Consider the following 17231-nt stretch of genomic DNA (forward strand, 5'->3'; position numbering starts at 1 on the left):
ATTTCTTTCTGTTTTTATTAATGTTTTTGCGTGTGGTTTTGACAGAGAACAGAGATCATCAATGAGTTACTTGCCCCCGTAAGCCAATTGAGCACGCACAAGTTTTTTGGGCCTTTTGCTATTTTAACGCATGTGTTTTCTCGCACTCGGTATTTTTTCCACCACCACCAAAAATACTTGCGACGCATCAAGTCCGTTGCTTGTGCGTAACAAGTAAAACAAGTATTCATCATATTTTGCACTGTTACAAAACTCGCAATCGTAGATAGTTTGCCAAGTGACTTAGCAAGTGGAAGCACACACACAACACTACAAAAAATAAACAATTGTAATTTTATTTGTTGTTGTTTCGTTTGTGTATGCTTTTCTTTATTTGCTTGGAATGTTATGTGTGTTTTTGCATGTTCTTTTAAAGTTTGAAAATCAGTGATCTTAGCTCTCATTCTCTCGGAGAGCAAAAGACAATCGGTTGAATTACAAGGGTTGAAAACAATACTTGATGTGCAATGAGCAAAAAAGTAAGACAGAAATTGTTATTGCGTATTTAAAACTACTTGGCAAAGCATACGCAAGTGTCAAAAAATATCCATTTTTAAATAACTTATTTTTTGAGTGGCTAGCCACACTCGTACATATTTTGAGAATGGCAAGCAACACTTGCATTTATTTTTTAGAGTAGCAAGCCGCACATACGCTTGTTTTTCAGCATGTGGCTTGTGAGTGTCAAAATCAGCTACTTGTGCACTTCTCTGACAGAGAAACCAAAAGTAAACAAATAATTTGTGAAAACGATTGCAACTTTTCGTACATTGGGAAATGGGTTGCATTTTTTTGTACAAAAACAGTGCTGCATGACATTAGTATCAAGATTTCATGTAGGATCTCAAGCAAATCCGGTCATGAGAAGATTTAAATTTATATGGTAAATCTTGATAAATTTGGTCAGATTAAGCAATTAAATCCTGATAATGAAGGTTAACCCCCCAAAAAGCTCTAATATAAACAGCATATAGTCTACTAGGATTTGAAAGTTGGATTTAGAAATCGAGTCGATTTAAAATGACTAGTCTAAACGGGCTATAAAGGAACAGAGCTACATTGATTAGTCCCAATTTACATTAGGCGAGTTTACTTGCGGCAATTGTCAGTTTGTAGGTGAGAGAGGGTGCTGAGAGGCAAAGGGTTACCATATGCTTCACCTCCCTCTCCTACAAAATGACAATTGCCGCAAGTAAACTCGCCCAATGTAAATTGGGACTTTCTGACAAGGAAATTTTATCGGCAGTGAGATTGTAACTAGGCGTTTACACCAGACAGTTTGTCTTCAAATACAACTCTGATTTACTAACACATACATACATTTGTCGTTTGTCTCCCAGCTGTCCATCATTTTTTCATAGACAGTCGGGTCGACAAATTTTTGCCATTTTTGTGAAAAAGAAGTGAGATGATAATTCAAATGTGCTGAAAACAAAAGAATATGTACAAAAACAAAATATGTGAACGGAAAACGAAAAGGAATCGATGATTTTCATTCATAATTTTACAACTGTTTTTGAAGTTGTCTGGACGCCTACGTCACACAGGCAAGTTTTGGGTGTTTGACAATCAATACATGAACTCACCTGTCCTGTCATTTGTAAACGAACCCAGTTGTTCAAAAAATAGCAATTGTCTACTTTGACATAGTTATGTAAATAGTTACTCATTGATCCTGGTTACTTTACACCCAAAAATGGCACACAAAATAGCCTATAGCCTGCTTTTGTTTCTGGAATGGGCTTCCCTGCCTAACATGTCAATTCACTAGTTACTGGTAATGCGGAGTGCAATATATTGACTATTTTATAGACTACCGATGGATAGTGTAATCAACAATGTTTCTATCTTGTAATCTCTTTTCAAAATTATTATTTCTCTTTTTGAAAACAAAATAGAAAAATGTCAATTTAATTAAATTTTTTTCTGAATTTATAAAAGACGTATTTTGATGCCTTGAAATGCAAAAATTTTTTGTTAAATGAAGATACAACAAACGTGAAGAACAGAAGAATATTTGGAAAGTATCGATATTTTTGGGACAATAGATTTTTTTATTATCTCATTACATTTTGTACATTTTATTTCAGGTATTTCTGAATTATCTGAAGGACACTTGAGATGAACATTCCCAGGACCAAATATACAGTTCTAGTTCATGGATTCACACACAAGTTTGAATAACAAGAATCAAAAGATTAACATTAAATTGTCCTTTGTGATATATGTACGTATATATACACGTCATGTAATTAAATAAAGCGTGGTTAGCGCATATATAGATTAACTGTTATAATTATATTTTTAAACTGATATAATATCCTTTACACGTTAAGCATTTACCCATTTAGCTGATCAAAACATACTAGTCATTTTGGCTATTATTTCTAACTATCGATTTAACTGGTTACTGGTAATGCAATGAAGGGACAATTGAGTTTCCCAAGACTATCCAATTACCTGGTTACTGGTAATGCAATGAAGGGAAAATTGACTTTCCAAGACTATCGAATTGCCTGGTTACTGGTAATACAATGACGGGGCAATAAACCCCTCCATATGACACCCCCATGCTAAATTCACCAGTCTATAACATTGCGAGTAGATTGGGCGGTAACTAGGGGTGTTTACCAGTAGCCAGCAAAATTGCTAGCTATTCCCTAGTTACCCGAACAACTGGGAAGGGTTAGTTGGTGCGGCAGTGAATATGTGTGAGTGTATTGGTATTTTCGAACTGTCACTTGCATGTGTAAACGGGGGGTTATAGCTATATTACATTAGTCTGTGTTTAGACACACAAATTTCTCGGGAAAGTAAATTGAGTTTTTGGGAGAGAGCGGAGAGGAAGGAGCTCCTCAACACTCTTTCCTACCCCCTATTGCCTAAAAACTGAATTTACTTTCCCGTGTGTCTTGTGACAATTCTTTTTAATGCGGAGTTGGTACAAGGTGGTTTCTGCTGCGGCTTAGCTCGTCGGACGGGAGGGGTTATTTTCATCCGCAAAACTGCACATTTAAATATTGTTTGTACCATTTAAATTCAAATATTTTGTAACGGAATTGTGGAAAAAGATAGGATCTAATAGAAGAAAGCGTGAAGGTAGTAGTCCAATATAAATTATTCTTATTAGCAAACTTAACCATGAATGCAAATCAAATTTCCAACTTTGATGAGGTTTCGGTGGAATACCTCTGTGGCTGCCCACCCCGTATGACTTAGAAGCCATCCATGGTATTTTCTAGCCATTTATTGTTTTTGAAAATACCCCTAATTATAACCCATTTATTCGACAATCACATTCAGTCCATTATTTTAAATTATTTCAAAACATGTTTATTGTTTTACTTAGTAACGATTTCATTTTATAGTACATTTTTCAAAATTTTTCATGTTTCTTCAATCTTCTAAATTATTTCAATATTTTATATTATTTTCTTTTATAACTTACAATATCTATTTATATGTATTTTATTTTTGCATGCAAATAATATTGTATTTTTTTGTATACAGGTTTTTTTATCTACCATACAAAATTGTAAAAATTTTAAATTATTAAATTTATTCGAAATTTATATTATTTACTTCAATATTAATTTTATGAAGAATATATGGCAAACTAATATTTATAGATTACTTACAATTTTGTATGATATTATGTTACACATTTTAACTTTTTATTATATTGTATTTTTAAATTATATTGTTTTGTAGTGTTCGGTTTTCTTAGGTTAGGTATATAATATATAAAATTTATTTTTTTATGTTGATTTATAATTAGTTCATTTCTTTTTTTGTGGACAATATCTTCATAATTAAGTTTTTGTTATTTATATTTTTTGGTATTGTATTGTATATTGCAAATGCCTAAAAATATACTTTAAATCAGGCTACAATTAAATTCTCAATAATTTCTTTTATTTGCTGCTATTTGAGTATATTTGAGCCAAGTGCTCAGAAAAATCTATTGTATCATTAGATATAACTGCAAGTTTCTCATTTTAGGTAATTTTAATGGCATTTTATATTATATCTAAAAACGAAACTTTCTCAAAGCAATAGTTTTTTTTTTGATATATGCCTTTATAAGATTTCATATGACAGTTAATATAAATACTGTACAGATCTTCTTTGTGGGTTGTTGTACTCACTCAATCTCCATTTACCCTGGTGACAAAAAGTTGCAAAATTTCTAGTGAAGTTCTCTCGGGAAAAGTGAGGTTACCGTATGCTTCGGTTTTGGTTGTGGCAATTGGTGTCTCAATTTTGGGAATGATAATTCCCAAAGATGTGGGGATATTTTTGTTGGATGATAATTCCCAGAGATGATTCCTAAAGATGTGGGGGTTGTTCTTTAGACTTTTCCTGTCGATTAATACTATACGGTTTGGCCCCACAATCCTAATATACATTAAATAATAACATTAGTTACGGATATTATAATATTTCTGTTCTATTGGTAAAACAATTCTAAAGGAGTCAACTTCAATGAAATAGGTATTCTTACCCGAGATGTTCCAGAACAAGATTTTTACAAAAATTTCAATCTCCTTATACGCAACACAGTTCTCAGGATGTTTGTCACCAAATCGGAATAAAAATTCTTATTATTCTTGATTATAATTGGCAATAGTTTTGTTTAAAACTTTTAAGTATTTCTTGAAAATTATTGGTTTTTCTATTGGTGATTAGCACTTTCACTTCTTTTAGGTTTTTAACTCTATAATTTTGCTGAACTGTACTTGTGACTTGTAACTTTGAGAAAGATCGAACTCAAGCCAAGATGATAATCAGGAAGTCAGAAACCACATGGAACAGAATATCGGATGATTATCGATTTATGTTATCGGTGCATCCTAATGTCATAACATATAGTGTAACGTTAGAAGTCTAGATGGCGCAACCATACATTTGTAGCATGTTGAAGACTAAACTAAACGTATTAATCTGATAAATATTAATTATATAATATTAAATATTATAATAATTAAATATTGGTAATTTTATTTAATTAAAAAAAATAAGTATTTCTGAAGCCTACTAGCCTGTTTACAATAAATGTCAATTCCATTTTATACGTGTAAAATAAATCCTCATAAAGAAGGTTAACCCGGTAGAAACACTTAATGTAAATGGTATTTAATACTCTATATGCCGACACACAACATTTATGTGGCAAGTTCCCCAAATCACTAACAATCGTTGTGGCAACTTAAGGCAAAGTAAAATCGCTTTGCAACACTAACTACATTTGACAGTTCTCTGTTTGTTTACTTTTTGCAAGAAAATCCAGATATAAACAAGCAATCATGAATTGTGAATAAAAACAATTTTTGGTTTTATTTGTGCACAAAAAAAAGATAGCAAAAATATTACAGGCAGCTGTCACAGTCTAAACACGGACTTACGTGTATTTCATGTGTATGTTTTGCATTTTTTTACATCTACATGTTGTACACATAGTAGCTCTGTTCCTTTACATGCAAGAATCTTCAAGTTTTACAACTTTTTACTCGAAAAGCGTTCCTTAACTTCAGACACCATACAAATCATATGGAAGTAGATTACAACTTTTGCTACTTTTGCCAGTTTTACCATTTTCTAAAGTAAAGGAACAGACCAAGTGTGATCCATATAAAAAATTTCATCTATCAAAATGATGTGTGAACCCATGTGTATCTTTTTCGTTTTACTGCTATGCCTAAATACGTCCGTATTACCAAAACGTATGTGGTGAAAAAAGTAGAACACATGTTTTGTTATGAGAACTACCGAAATACGTCGAGCGTATACTTTTTGTAAGTTGAACAAATTCAACTATGACAGAACGTTTTGTATGCATGTATGTGTGTGTTTTGTATTTTGAAAACAAAAGCCCAACAAAACCTGAAATACAATTCATTGCAAAGGAAAATTATTTATTTTACGAATGAAAACATTTAAATAAGTTTTAATCGCGGATTTTGTGTTTGATATGTGATTTTGGACTCAACGTATTTGGGTAATACGGACGCTCAGATAGCAGTTGTTGTGGTAGAAAAGTGAAATATTTGTGTACGTCCCGTCGTTAATTAGGTATAGCAGTTAGAGCCCTTCCTATTTTTGTATGTACAATAAATAGAAAACAGCTGATTGTTTGATGTTTTGATGAAAGCAGAAATTTGCAAAATTTGCTGAAAGAAATAATTTCTTAAAGAAACTTAAATAAATCGATTTGATAAAGGATTTGTTTACATTTATAGGTTATGTCACACAAAAAAACATGTACTGGTGTAATAGCAAAAATTATAAATCGTATGTAAAATGTCATTTTTCGCACACACAAAGAATTACACGAGGACAAACAAATTCAAAACATACACATGAAATACACGTAATGTAATATAGCTATTAGTAGTTGTTGAAATTAACAGCCTGTTTCTGTATGTCGAAGGAGGAATGGGTGCGAATGAAACACGCCCAAACTCTTGTGTGTTTTTCATACATACATATTTGTTTTTTGTTTCGAAGCAAAAGCAAAGGTGAAATTATTTCGAAAACTAAAGTTTGGGCGTGTTCCATTCGCACACATTCTTCTTTCGACATACAGAAACAGGCTGTAAGTTTTGATAACTACCCAGCAAAAAATTTTGGAAGTTGTGCAATTGGAGTTATGATTTCACAACATCTTTCGATGTAGTCCAACAGAGTTATGAAAAATGCACTCCGTTCGATACAGTTGCTGTAGAGATCTCTACAGAAAAAACCAGTTGGTTGATCCCTACACATTTCTTCAAAAGACAAACAAGAGTGTATACATTTCGGAGAATTTGTTATAAAATAAACAAATAAAAACTTAAGTTGCGAACATTTTTGCGGTAATTCACGAGACGGAAATTTTTAATGGAGCGGAGTTGGAGTCCATGTCGAAAGCTGAACTAGTGATGGGAAGGCAACATAAAAAACCTTTTTGGGCCAAATACATACGATCCGTTGTGTGGCGCCTTGTGCGTTGAAAACAACAACCACATGAAAAATGTGTAAGTGATGCCAAGTTTGTTCTTCAAGTTTTCATGTGGTTGTTGTAACGCAACGCTCAACGCGCCGTATGTGCACCGGCTTTTGGATGATGAAGCAAAATCAGATGCGCTTGGATTAAATTGAGAACGGAGGAAGTAAGCTCAAATGTGATTGAATTTAATGGAAACCTTTTTTTAATTTGTGTTTATATGATAAATTTGTGTTTATATAATAAAGTTCTTTGAGTTCTTGTTTTACACAAATAATAAATGAATTTTATTTATTCTGGGATATTTCGCAATGGCTTGCATTTTTTTTGGCATCTTTTCACTGACTTAAAATGCAATCCGAAGAGTGCCTTTAAATTCAATCCAAAAACCTCCATCAAAAGCTGTGATTTGGATCGAAAATGGAGTGCATCCTAGCTGTGTGCTGTGGAAGCAAAATGGAGTGCATCCTAGCTGCGCGCTCTCTTGTAAAATTGATAAGTGAACTCATAGGAAAAGATGTACTCCAACGGCAATTGTACTGCAAACTTTTTGCTGGGTCCAACTGCACTTGTACTGTACAATTGTAGTGATTCAACTGCATCCGCGGATGCAAACTTTTTGCTGGGTTAGATGCAGTTCAATCACTACAAGTGTACAGTACAAGTGCCGTTTGAGTACATCTTTTTCTATGAATTCACTTATGAATTTTACAAGGGAGCGCGCGCAGCTAGGATGCACTCCATTTTGCTTCAACAGCACACAGCTAGGATGCACTCCATTTTTGATCCAAATCACAGCTTTTGATGTACACATTTTTCCAAAATGTGCGGGAACGGAAAAATGGCAGAAACGTCAAAAAAACTGGAAGAAATGTCATAGTCGGCGTGTCAACCAATCGGAATCCGGCAAACATGTTGCACATTTGTTAATTTAACCGGAACGCTATACATTTGTTCGGTAAATCCAAAATAACAAAAGCAGACTTATAATAATGGCGGTAGGACAACCTTTGGTAACATTTTTAAAATTATATCCGAACTTTCCTTACTTAAACTGTACTTGAGCGACAATTTTCGAACTTCTGCAAGAAGGAGTTGTCCGCTATAGAACTACATGGAACCTGATGTACATTTGGAAGCAGTTTTGCGCTTTGTAGAACACGTTTCCAGAGAAATCCTGCTTGTAAAACACTTTTCCTTGGAATGGCTGCTTTGTATTACAACTTTTTGTAGGAAAGGATGCTTTGTATAACACTTTTCCTAGGAAATGGTGCTTTGTATAACACTTTTTCTAGGAAAGGGTGCTTTGTATAACACTTTTTCTAGGAAAGGGTGCTTTGTATAACACTTTTCCTTGGATAGGGTGCTTTGTATAAGACTTTTCCTAGGAAAGGGTGCTTAGTATAGCACTTTTCCTAGGAAAGGGTGCTTTGTATAGCACTTTTCCTAGGAAAAGGTTTTTGTATAACACTTTTCCTAGGAAAGGTTGCTTTTTATAACACTTTTCCTAGGAAAGGTTGCTTTTTATAACACTTTTCCTAGGAAAGGTTGCTTTTTATAACACTTTTCCTAGGAAAGGCTGCTTTGTGTAATATTTTTCCTAGGAAAGGCTGCTTTGAATAACACTTTTATTTGGAAATGCTCCTTTGTATAACATTTTCCTATGAAAAGGGTGCCTTTTGTGACACTTTTCCTAGGAAAGACTGCTTTGTATAACACTTTTGCTAGGAAAGGATGCTTTGTATAACACTTTTAGGAAACGGGTTTTTGTATAACACTTTCTAGGAAAGGGTGCTATGTATAACACTTTTTCTTGGAAAGGGTGTTTTGTATAACACTTTTTCTTGGAAAGGGTGCTTTGTATAACACTTTTTCTTGGAAAGGGTGCTTTGTATAACACTTTTTCTTGGAAAGGGTGTTTTGTTTAACTCTTCCGTGGAAAGGGTGCATAACAATTTTCCTAGGAAAGGGTGTTTTGTGTAACACTTTTCCTAGGAAAGGGTGTTTTGTGTAACACTTTTCCTGGGAAAGGGTGCTTTGTGTAACACTTTTCCTGGGAAAGGGTGCTTTGTATAACACTTTTCCTAGGAAAGTCTGCTTTGTATAACACTTTTCCTAGGAAAAGGGGATTTGTATGACACTTTTCGTGGAAAAGGGTGGTTTGTATAACACTTTTCCTTTGTATGGCACTTTTCCTAGAAAAGGCTGCTTTGTATAACATTTTTCCTAGGAAATGTTGCTTTGTACAACACTTTTCCTAGGAAAGGCTGCTTTGTATAACACTTTTCCTGGGAAATTGTGTTTTGTATAACACTTTTCCTAGGAAAGGGTGATTTGTGTGGCACTTTTCGTGGGAAAGGTTGATTTGTACAACACTTTTGCTTTGTAAAACACTTTTTCTAGGAAAGGCTGCTTTGAATAACACTCTTATTTGGAAATGCTGCTTTGTATAACACGTTTCCTAGGAAAAGGGGATTTGTATGACACTTTTCCTAGGAAAGGTTGCTTTGTTGAGACATCATAATAATAAATTTTGATAGATAAAAGTTTTGCTCAAAACCTGCAAAATATTAGTACTTGCAGTAGTTTTTCCATTTAGTGCTAAAAATGCGTTTCCGTACTCCGAAATCTAGCAAGACTTGCACTTCTCTTTAAACAAAAATAGCGCCGAATAACACCCTCTTCTCCTGTTTTCTGCCATAAAATTTTGGCCTAGTAGAAACTAGCAGCAAGCATGTTCTTATGTTCATTGGTAGCTAATATTATAGCTGATACGTTGATTTTGACATTTCTGCTGGAGTTTTTGCAATTTCCGTCATTTTTCCGTTCCCGTATTTTTTACGAAATATGTATCATCATAAATTGCTTATGACAATTCGGTCTATTTTCTAACATTACCATTAAAAATGTACGGGAACACAATGAAAAATAGCATTGTAACAATGTAATTTAATATTTTTTCACATTGTTTACAAATTTTGATATTAACATATTTTGTTCCAGCAATTCGCACATCTACCTTGTTTATTGTGATACGTGAAAAGTGTTGCAACTTTTGGTACTTTTTTAGGCAAAAGCAAGGTTGTATATCATGTGTACTGTGATTTCGATGTTGATTTCGCTGAAATCACGAAATGAGATGATTTCATTTTCGTATGCGAAATCATGATAAATTTTGCTTGATTCCGCGCGAAATCACGAAACGCCTTCGAAATCACGATACGACGCCGAATGTAAACCAAGCATAAAAGGGGCACTTTTGATGCGTAAAAAATATAAAGGCCTGCGTACATAAGCTGCCTTGCCTGGTTGCCTTGCTTTTCTGTTTCATTTCTGACATAATAAAAATAAAATAATAAAGAAGGCCGAACAAATTTCGAACTGGGTTGCCCTTTTCTTTTTGTCCCAATTTACATTAGGCGAGTTTACTTGCGGCAATTGTCAGTTTGTAGGTGAGAGAGGGTGCTGAGAGGCAAAGGGTTACCATATGCCTCACCTCTCTCTCCTACAAAATGACAATTGCCGCAAGTAAACTCGCCCAATGTAAATTGGGACTTTTATTCTTTTATCAGAAGTAAGCAAGGTAAGCAGGCACGGCAGCTTATGTACGCAGGCCTTTACTCTTTATATACCAAAATTTAATTTAATTTTTTATGGTGCTCTTTAAATTATTAAAAATTCTTTAGCTTTATGACAGTGTAAAGCTGAAAACAGATACAACGTTTGATTAAAGTTTTGCGTTGGGCGTCGAGAAAAAAACAACAACAACAGGGCGACGACGATACCAAAGTCCAGCGTTTATCTGTTTGTCGGCATATATTTCAAATGAATTTGAATTTTCCGGCATCATGCCCAACAGTGTAAAAACGGCCAAAACGACACAAAACTTTAATCAAACGTTGTATCTGTTTTCAGCTTAACTGTAGAAGTAAACAATATATGATCTTGACATTTTGGTTAAAGACTTATAATTTTGTACCATATTACCATGTAACGACAGTTATACCAAAAACCGAATTTAATTTATTTTAATCAATCTCCATTTTTTGATATTTCACCCCTTGTGCATCGCCATCATTTTAAATAAATCATTATATATAAGCTTCGTTCCCGTACTTTTTAATAGTAAAACTCGTAAAAGAGAGAACTGCAAAAAATTTGTTGTCACACACAAGTGTTTTTGAAATAGTTCGGGAACGGAAAAATGGAAAATACGTCAAAAAAATTGGAACAAATGTCAAAGTCGGCGTTTCAGCCAATCAGACGCCGGCAACCATGTTACTATTTTTTTACTCGTCCAAATTTGTCGTGTAAAAAGTTTTTAAAGAGAGCGTCATTCAGCGCCATTTTTGTTTAAAGAGAAGTGAACATTTTACAACTTTTTTGTGTACGGGAACGGTGTTTGGAATAAAATGTGTTAAGCTGAAAACAGATACAACGTTTGATTAAAGTTCTGCGTTGGGCGTCGAGAATAAAACAACAACAACAGGGCGACGACGATACCAAAGTCCAGCTTTTATCTGTTTGCCGGCATATATTTCAAATGAATTTGAATTTTTCGGCATCATGCCCAACAGTGTAAAAACGGCCAAAACGACACAAAACTTTACCCAAACGTTGTATCTGTTTACAGCTTAAAAGTCGTAAAAATTGTAAAAACTTTTTAGTTCTGGAACACAGCTATAGTAACTATAACATAATGGTAGACCTGCACAAGTTGTGTTACTAGGCGTTTACACCAGACAGTTTGTCTTCAAATACAACTCTGATTTACTAACACATACATATGTTTGTCGTTTGTCTCTCAGCTGTCCATCATTTTTTCACAGACAGTAATTATTTATTTAGCGTATTCCATCAGGAACATAAGCCGTTTACATAGAATCTCCATCTCTGTCTATCTGATGCGATATATCTTAATTCATTAAAAGTTTTTCCGGTTTCTGTAAAAATTGTACGTCTCCACGTTTTCCTTGGCCTTCCGCGGCCTCTGTATCCTTGGGGATTCCATTCAAGAGTTGCGTGTGATATTTCGTTGTATGGTCTTCTCAGAGTATGCCCCAGCCAGCAGTATTTTCTTCTTTTGATCTGCAGATTGATGTCTTCTTGTTCCGCTATTTCTAATAGGTTTTCATTCGATATGGTTCTAGGCCACCATATTCTGAGGATGTTTCGTAGGCATCTATTTGTGAAGGTTTGCAGTTTGCGTTTTATTTCTTCGTTTACAGTCCATGTTTCTGACCCGTAAAGTAATACGGATTTGATGCAGGCATTGTATATGTGTATCTTTGTTTTAGGTGATATGGCACTGGATTTCCATATATTCTTTAGGTTGAAATAAGCTACTCTCGCCTTAGCCACGCGAGATGATACGTCGTTAATTGCGCCTCCGTCGCTAGTTATGATGCTTCCAAGGTAGCTAAACTCACTGATATTTTGGATTGGGAGGTTGTTGAGATAGAATGCGGTTTGATTGGCATTCCCCTTTATGACCATAGACACAGACAGTAAGGAAGACAAATTTTTGGCATTTTTGTAAAAATAAGTGAGATAATAATTGAAATGTGTTGAAAACAAAAGAACATGAACAAAAACAAAATATGAGAACGGAAAACAAAAATAAATCGATGATTTTCATTCAAAATTTTACAACTGTTGTTGCAGTTTTCCGGACGCCTACGTCACACAGGCAAGTTGTGGGATTTTGACAATCAATACATGAAGTCAACTGTCCTGTCATTTGTAAACGCAGGGTTATGTAGGGTGACCACAGACATTACACCAAAACACGACATACTGTACAACAGTAACAGGGAAAATGAAGACAAAAACCCCAAAATGCAAACATTTGACCCACAGCTATTTCCACCATTTTTGACATAACTCAAAATGAGCAAGCAGGGAGCAAGTTTTGTTTGCGCAATATCAAAGAAAACAATCAAGAGAAAAATACAAAAAAAAAATCTCACGACCTTCTCGACACTCTTTTTTGTTATACTCCAATACATTTCAAAATTATGCAAAATCTGGACACATTTTGAGGAATTTTTTAAACACATTTCTACAAGACTTTTTCAGTACAATTTTTTCCTAAAATATTAAGAATTACCTCTGCTTGAAATATCTATTTTGAAAATGCCAAGTTTATGTAGCAAAAACTACGTTATGGCGATTTAAAAGCAGCAAAATTTAATACTTTTCACCTGTTTCTTAAATTTTAAAAATATGTTCAACTTTAACACTGTGCTACACGAAAAGTCAACAACATACGACTTTGCTATTTTGGCTATTGAGGTAGAATTTTGTACTCATTAACCCTGTCAAGACAGATTATCAAAAATGTGTGTTTCAATTTTTCAATTAAGACCCGTTTTTTTTTCAATCTTGCCCCAACGTGCGTCGCTGCCGACATAACTTCTACAAAAGGGAAAAAAGTGTGAATACTTTTCGAAGAATTTGTTATAAAATAAAAAAATGCAAACTAAAGTTGCGAACATTTTTGTGGTAATTTAACACAAACAAAAACATTGTTCCACAACATCCCAAACGGGACAAGGGAGACTTCTCTCATATCAATGAGTGCACCCCGATTCATATTTAGCTCAATGATATGGGACAACAGTAGGTCCCATTTCGCCGAGTCCGAATGGCGTGTCCTAAGACACCACTTATAGAGAAGTTTTTCAAGGCTGAAATACTCAGGAAATGTCGCCAACATTACTGAGGGTATTTTGACACCGTTGAAAAATGTTTGGTGTTGCCTGGCCGGGGAATCGAACCACCGACCTTTTGCGTGCAAGGCGGGCGTGCATACCATTGCACCACGGTGGTTAATTACGAGACTGACATTTTTAATGGAGTGGAGTCCATGCCGAAAGCTGAACTAATGATGGGAAGGCAACATAAAAACCCTTTAGGATGACGAAGCAAAATCAGTTGCGCTTGGATTAAATGGTGAACGGAGGAAGTACACTCAATTGTGATCGAATTTAATGAAAACATTTTTTAATTTATGTTTATATAATAAAGTTCTTTGTATTCTTGTTTTACACAAATAATAAATGCATTTTATTTTTTCTGGGATATTTCGCAATGGCTTGCATTTTTACTGCATCTTCGGATTGATTAAAAACACAATCCGTTCACACTAACAGTAAAAGATACACCAGTAGAGAGAGTATACAGCTTTAAATATCTCGGTGCAGTGATAAATGACAAGCTGGATAACTCATCCGAAATAAGATGCCGAATTGAAATGGCGAGGGAAGCATTCATCAAGTACAAGAAAATCTTTACCAGCCATGATATAAACATAAAAACCAAGCTGCGATACATGAAAACATATGTATGGTCAGTTCTGTTATACGCTGTCGAAGTTTGGACCTTAAAGGCAACAGATATTAAAAAACTAGAAGCTTTTGAAATGTGGACATACAGAAGAATATTGAAAATTCCATGGACGCAGTTTGTTTCAAACAGTGAGGTACTGCAAAGGCTACACCAGGAAAAGGAAATAATCCATATAATAAAAAAACGAAAAACAGCTTATCTTGGTCATATAATGAGAAACAACAAATATAAGCTACTCCAAAATATAATCCGTACAAAAATTGAAGGAAGACCCACTAGAGGAAGAAAAGAAATGATATGGATTAATAACATACAGGAGTGGACTGGTATCCAAGATGTTGGGAATCTTCTCAGCGAAAGCCGAAACAGAGAGTCATTTGCTGAGATAATAAGAAATTTATAAACACCAAAATGAAATTTATAATGTAACAGATGTAATATGTATGTATATAATTGCATTGATCGCCAAAATTCGAAAAACGAATAGGCAAATAAAGAAGAAGAATGAACTAGGCATCATGGTTTAATAAGAAAGGTTAGCCAAAGCTTTGTGTCAATTTAAATTTTTTCATTCGAGTATGCCTAAAACTTCAAAACAATATAAACAAACTGTGTATGTGTGTGTGGTGTTTGAATAATATGCCAAACAATTTTAAAAACAATCGAATTCAATGATTTTTAAAATTGTTTTTAGACCATTTGTATGGAAGAAATTGGTGAGATTTGCATTGAAATAATCAGTTTATCATATTCACAACTCGATTATGTGGAGAAAACTTAACTCTTCATTCATTTTTCGCGTTTTTTATAAAATGTTCAAAAAATGCATTGTAAACAAACCCACTTGTTGCTTTTATTTTGAAGTTTTAGGAATTCAAGAAAAACAAGGGTTCTATAGATTTTCTTCATTTAAATCTACCTCTTTACTTATACCATGCTAGGCATAAATAGAATACTCTACCAGCTGGCGGAAAATCTGAAATTTTTACCACAGGTAGATCTTTACGTCCTGATTACAAAAATGTAAAGTTTGTTGGGGGAAGTCCATACTTCCCGAGATATGGGCCCCTAAAGTTCCGAAAATTCCCTTGTTAAAGTAAGAAAAAAAATTTAAATTAAAAAAAATTTGTTTTCGTGTCTTAAATTGGCTCCTGTCCATAGGAGAAAGTCTTAAATCCCCGGCCGAAGGCCTGCTACTTAGAAAAAACTTACAATTTAAAAAAAAAATCAGTTTTTTCCGTCAGCTGGTAGAGTATTCAATTTGTTCCACTATACAACTCTAGTACAAAGAACGTAAAAAAGTGCTGCCAACTTCGCCTTTCGTTCTGCTATCATTTTACAGGGATTACCATCTATTGCTCTCCTCTTCTTCTCATCTAGTCAAACAAAAATCAACAAACGCGGCGTGGATACGTTTTTTTTGTTGTTAAGGAAACAATAAGAATTTTATTAAATTATTATTTCTAAATACACAAAAAGTGATATCGAAAAGCAATATTTTCGCTATATATAAATTGTATTTATATATAGCGGAAACAATATAATTGTAATAACAATGAAGACCATATGAAAAGAAATTGAGCCTCAACAAACAAAAAGTACAAAAACAAAAATGCTGGCTTGCTTTGTGGTGTGATGTTTTCTTTTTTAGTTGTTATGTGTTATGTTGGACAAGAAGTAAAGTGCAATAAAAAATAAACTGTAAATGAAAAAAGGTAAATATCAATAAACTATTAGAAATTCATATTATTAAATTTTTCATTGCGTTGTTGTTATTATTATAGATGAGGTTTTAAGAGTTCATTCATTTCATGTTCTGTTGTGGTTACCTGCTCTCCTGACGTGTTTAGCATAGCATAGTAGTAGCATAGTAGTGTGCATCATATTCTTTATTCTTGGAAACCTTTTGGTGTAGTTGTTGCTGTTGTTGCAGTTCGATGCGTGTCTGTTTTATGGGCTAATAGGAATGTAAACATATAGAAGAATATGAAAAGGAAAAACAAAACTCCTTCATGTTTGGTTCAGAAAGTCACGTGCATTTCTTTTATTGACTAAACTGCATTTCATTAAAAATTCGTATGGGTCGTTCTATGATGACACTATGAAGAGGGTAGGTTTTCTATTTCAAAATAGTATTGTAGCTAGTTTATGCTGTTTATTTTAAAATATATTGCCATCTTGTTTAACCATTGGAAACAAAGCAAAATCAGCGAATCCAATGTCTTTTGAGGTGTATCTAATTAAGATGAATACACAATGATATTGGAACAAGACAAAATTAAATGTTCTACTTTGATGATCCTTTGAGCGGTACTTTCAGCAAAATACTAACCACTATTTTCGAGTATTTCAACATATGGACTCTAAATGTAGTCAACAGTAAAAATTACCGTAAGAGATCACTTGTATTGCATTGCATTGTTGATAACAAAATTCTTTATGACCTCTTAGGACTTCCTGATTATGAAAGAAGGGCTTTGAAGATCGTCATCAATAAAAGACACTAATGGCCTTCTATTGATGATGGTAGGACTATGAGGTCGTCTCCCGGTCAAAAGAGAATTTTAAAAACTCCATTATGATCGCCAGGTGATGAAAAAGAAGTTCTCCTATAGACGTCTGAAGACTGTCATCATACATAAAACAGATCTAATGTACTTCCATTGCAAATAGAAAAAGAAGGCCTCTGAAACTTTTTGTTGTTACCATTAAAAATGGAAAACCTCTTAAGGCCGACATGCAATGAACGAAAAGGTTCTTCTGGTCTTTCTTTGAATTGTTACTGTCTAAAGAAGGTCTCCCAGGGTTGTTCACTTGTCTTGAAAAACGATGGAATCTACCATTGGCACTAGATGTC

At 34.1% G+C, this 17231-nt stretch overlaps 2 protein-coding genes across 3 annotated transcripts in view; one reads left to right on the plus strand and one right to left on the minus strand.

Moving 5' to 3' along the window:
* The window catches only part of LOC141399680 (uridine 5'-monophosphate synthase-like), a 117867-nt gene that overhangs the window by 28249 nt on the left and 72387 nt on the right, over positions 1–17231 (minus strand). The window lies entirely within an intron of this gene.
* l(3)neo38 (C2H2-type zinc finger domain-containing lethal (3) neo38) overlaps positions 15737–17231 on the plus strand; it is a 77997-nt gene continuing 76502 nt past the window's right edge. For both annotated transcript variants that reach the window (XM_073978816.1, XM_073978838.1), the window contains exon 1: positions 15737–16089. The gene's annotated coding sequence lies outside the window, so the exon portion shown is untranslated. The remainder of the gene's footprint in view (positions 16090–17231) is intronic.

Source organism: Musca autumnalis, unplaced genomic scaffold (assembly GCF_047663935.1).
Source record: "Musca autumnalis isolate F117 unplaced genomic scaffold, ASM4766393v1 scaffold_1, whole genome shotgun sequence".
Classification (NCBI taxonomy): Eukaryota; Metazoa; Arthropoda; class Insecta; order Diptera; family Muscidae; genus Musca; species Musca autumnalis.